Here is a 5,000-nt window from a genome sequence, read left to right on the forward strand (position 1 = left end):
GCCGCGAGTAACAATCTAACGACCTCGGACCCGGATTTGGGTGGTTCAGGCCCGTGGGAAAAGCCTCAGAGCCGCTTCCTTGAGGAGCCGCGGGTGACTCACGGGTTACGTCATCGCTCTCTTCCGACCGGGACCACCGTTATTTCGCCAAAGCATCCTCCGCTGGGTTTTGCGGTGTCCTTCTGGGTAACGTTTATCCCATCGTTTCTCCAGCTGTGGCCCCGTTTTACTCGTGCCATCGTTCCTGATCTCGGTCAGGGCGGTAGGCGCACTGTGCACGTTGCTCCCGATACGATGCCTATCTAGGGGGGCACTTAGTAACAATCTAACGACCTCGGACCCGGATTTGGGTGGTTCAGGCCCGTGGGAAAAGCCTCAGAGCCGCTTCCTTGAGGAGCCGCGGGTGACTCACGGGTTACGTCATCGCTCTCTTCCGACCGGGACCACCGTTATTTCGCCAAAACTCTCCCCGCCGGGTGGTGCGGTGTCCTTCTGGGTAACGCTTTAATCCCATCGTTTCTCCAGCTGTGGCCCCGTTCTACTCGTGCCATCGTTCCTGATCTCGGTCGGGGCGATAGGCGCACTGTGCACGTAATCGGGCGACGAAATGAATGAGCGGCTTGAGCAACCGCCATCGGCATGACGTCTCAGGATATGTGGCCATGACAATCATTGGAAGGTGTTTGAACCGAGTACCAGAAAAAGCGGCCTGAGCAACCGCGTCAAAAGAGCGGCCTGAGCAACCGCGTCAAAAGAGCGGCCTGACAAACCGCAGCGGCCTGAGCAACCGCGTCAAAAGAGCGGCCTGACAAACCGCAGCGGCCTGAGCAACCGCATGAGAAGCGGCCTGACAAACCGCATGAGAAGCGGCCTGACAAACCGCAAAGCGGCCTGAGCAACCGCAATCGGCACGATGATGGAAGGATAAAAAGCGGCTTGGGCAACCGACTTTTGAGGCATGGATGGATGGCATGAAAAATGTATATTTTGGGGCGGCCTCCGGCGTGAAAATGGCAAACCTATAATGATGGCGGGGCTTTTTCCTACACCGCCGACGGCATGGATGGTTAACAAAAGGTAGCAAGCCCGCCAGCGGATCTGATTCCCATCCGCTAACGGCATACATGGCACGGCATGAATTGATGGTAAAAATCCTTATTAACCCCTGGCTGAATACGAATGAATCTGGTGTCAAAAGAAAGAACTCATCCAAGTGACGGGTCGCTGCTTGGGCAACAGCTTCGCCGTCGGAGAAATGAAATACACGGGTCGCTGCTTGGGCAACAGCTTCGCCGTTGTGGAAATGAAATGAGGTGTCGCTGCTTGGGCAACAGCTTCACCATTGGAGAAAATACGGGTCGCTGCTTGGGCAACAGCTTCGCCGTTGGATGAACTCAAAAATATGGTCACGGGGTCCGCTGCTGGGGCACAGCGGTCACCCCTAGGTACGGGTCGCTGCTTGGGCAACAGCGTCGCCGATGGAAGAAATTACGGGTCGCTGCTTGGGCAACAGCGTCGCCGTCGGAGAAATGAACTCTACGGGTCCGCTGCTGGGGCACAGCGGTCGCCGGTGGTGAAAAAAAATGAAAGGAGTACGGGTCGCTGATGGGGCACAGCGTTCACCGTGACTCGAAATGAACTCGAAAGCCACGGGGTGCTGAAGAGGGCACAGCGCAAACCCCGATTGGCGACCGCGTGGGGACGGCTCGCGCGTCCGTGTTCCCGGCGATAACGGTGAGGTTTCTGGTGCGTGCGACCGGCGATTGACCGGAGGCTAAGGTACTGCGGGTGGTGGACCCCACTCGTCCAAGGCCCCTCCGCGTCAGGGCTGACCATCGTCACTGTCACTGCATCCGCTCCGGGGCTCGTGCGTGCGAGTGGGCGTTCTCGGTCAAAGAGGTATAGTGAAAGTGTGAGGGTCGGCTGTTCGAGCCGTGTACCGAACAACGGAGAGGTTTCTGGCGCGTGCGATCGGCGATTGGCCGGAGGCTAAGGTACTGCGGGTGGTGGACCCCACTCGTCCAAGGCCCCTCCGCGTCAGGGCTGACCATCGTCGCTGTCACTGCAACCGGACGGTCACGGTCCGTGCGGTCGTCTCGCTCTCTTAAAGAGCAGTGCGACAAGACGGGCCAGGGTATAGTGCTTGCAAAGCCGGGATAACGGTGAGGACATAGTGCGTGCGACCGGTGATTGGCCGGAGGCTAAGGTACTGCGGGTGGTAGACCCCACTCGTCCAAGGCCCCTCCGCGTCAGGACTGACCATCGTACTTTATCTGCATCCGCCTCGGTCGCGTGGGTGCGGCTTGGCACGTATGACCACGTCACGCTAAAGACAACGGGGGCAGTGGAACTGAACGTGCGCAGCATAACGAAAGCCGGGATAACGGTGAGGACATAGTGCGTGCGACCGGTGATTGGCCGGAGGCTAAGGTACTGCGGGTGGTAGACCCCACTCGTCCAAGGCCCCTCCGCGTCAGGACTGACCATCGTCACTTTATCTGCATCCGCCTCGGCCTAGTATGTAATGTGGCGGTCGTCTCGCCCGTGTCTTCTGTCGGCAGGGTATAGTCGTGTGGAGGGATGGCTCGTGCGAGCTCGTGGACTGAACAACGGAGAGGTTTCTGGCGCGTGCGATCGGCGATTGGCCGGAGGCTAAGGTACTGCGGGTGGTAGACCCCACTCGTCCAAGGCCCCTCCGCGTCAGGGCTGACCATCGTGCTGTCACTGCAACCGGACGGTCCCCCGCGAGCGCGTTTCGTCTCGCTCTGGCCAATTGGAGAGCCGTGACAACAAGAGCGATGCGTCTGACTCATTCGAGGTCACGGATAACGGTGAGGACACGGTGCGTGCGACCGGTGATTGGCCGGAGGCTAAGGTACTGCGGGTGGTAGACCCCACTCGTCCAAGGCCCCTCCGCGTCAGGACTGACCATCGTCACTGTCTCTGCATCCGCCCGGCTGAGTTTGTTCAGCGGTCGTCTCGTTCACGTTCCACACAACCGCGCGTCGGTTTGGGATAGCTGGGTCGGCGAGACGCCGAGAGAAGAGAGTGCGTTCGAAGCTGGATAACGGTGAGGACTGGTGCGTGCGACCGGTGATTGGCCGGAGGCTAAGGTACTGCGGGTGGTAGACCCCACTCGTCCAAGGCCCCTCCGCGTCAGGACTGACCATCGTCACCTTATCTGCATCCGCCCGGTGGGGATCTGCACCGTCGACCCAAGCATGAAAACCCTCGTGTCGGTTCGGGCGAGAAAAAAGAGTTCAAGGGAAAAAGGCAACGATTTCACCATTCGAGTTCATGTGGAGGACAAAAAGAGGACAAAATGGAAACGAAATGACCATGAGTTCATCGATGGAAATGAGGACAATACTGACGAATATGGAGAGTTCTAAAATTTTGCCAAATGACACCGATGGTTGACGAGAATCCCTAAGCCACGGGGTGGGATACAAACCTGAACTAAAGACCTGCCATAGTCCGGTTTTTTTTCCCAAAAAGGGCGCATGTGGACGGAGGGCACACATGGAAACCTAACCACCAGCCGAGCCATTGCCGGAGGAAATATAACGATATGCCAAATACCATAGCCTTTGGGACAAAGCCGATTCTTGGAGGACAACAAAAATGAGACATGGTACTTGGTGAAGCACCGGACATATGGAGCCACAGGGGCCAGAAAAGAGCCGATAGTACAGGGCAAGATGTGATGTGACGGTAACGGACATGTGTTAATGATGGTGGACATGTGTTACGAGATGAAATGCTTGGAAATCACGTAAAGAACCGATGCGTGAATGAAAATGAAAACAGATCATGTTGGGACCAGGTTGGGAACCCCTCCACAGTCTGCGACAAAAAAGCTTCCCGTGTGGGATTATTCCGGTAATAAGAAGGGAGTCAGGTGCCCGGTACCTGTACGCCACTATGAAGGCCTCTGGTGGTTGTACGCTGGTTTAAAGACTCGATTTACCCCCGCCTTGACAAATCGAGCGCCACAAAAAGTTGCGCCGTAAAAGGGCCCTGACTTTCCTTGTTGGTTCGGGTTGGCATCGCCGGGGCTTGTGAGATAAGTGCCTATTCTAGGGGGATGGAGTACACAATCTCTACGACCTCTTTGGTGCCTCTGGGTGGTTCAGGCCCGTGGGAAAAGCCTCAGAGCCGCTTCCTTGAGGAGCCGCGGGTGACTCACGGGTTACGTCATCGCCTGGAGGTGTCGGGAGTTCTTTGTTTTGTTTTGCGAAAAACCCCCGTCACGAGAAACTGTGCTTCTTCTCGGTTTGTTACGGTTGCACGCAGGTGCCGCCGGCCGTTCCCACAGTTTTCTCGTCGTGTCACCGGGCTGCTTGCGGCTATCGGTAGATGCACTGTGCACGTCTCCCTGCCACGAAAGGAAGGAGTGAAGGAAGGTTGGCAAATAACCGAATCGATCGCGTGACAAGGTACAGGGCGATCGCACGTATTGACGTGAGGCATAACGAGAGGGGGTTGGGCCTAGGGCCGGCCCCGGAGGTATCCGTCCCTGTCGATTCTCTCTCTGGGTTGACGCGCAAGAGCACGGGCATGGCAGTCCGCGCGTGCGTCCCCGGGCTAGTCTCCGGCAGCGGCGTTCCGCCTCTTAGGGTAGTCGGGCGCCGAATCCCTCCCTCTCGCCCGGACCGGACTTTCGAAGGCTCATGTAGATGGCACTTATAGACGTGTCGGGGCCCGAGAAACAATGGTCCCGCACCGCCGAGGCCGGAATGGTTACAGTTTACTGTAACCGCTATAGTCAACGTAAAGGGGTGCACGTTGCCCGTCTCTGATGCGATGAAGGTTCGGGAAGATCGATTCGATGGACGGTGGTCGAGCCCGGATCCATTACGGCGACCACCACGGACAAGGTACCCGGTTCCGCTTTTGCTCGTCTGGCGCGTGCCAACAAAACGGGGGTATATGGGTTGCCACCCGGCCCGGTCTTGTGCTACGCTCGGAGTGTTCTGGGGTTCGGGAGCCGTGGGAAA

Source organism: Stigmatopora nigra, unplaced genomic scaffold (genome assembly GCF_051989575.1).
Source record: "Stigmatopora nigra isolate UIUO_SnigA unplaced genomic scaffold, RoL_Snig_1.1 HiC_scaffold_28, whole genome shotgun sequence".
NCBI lineage: Eukaryota > Metazoa > Chordata > Actinopteri > Syngnathiformes > Syngnathidae > Stigmatopora > Stigmatopora nigra.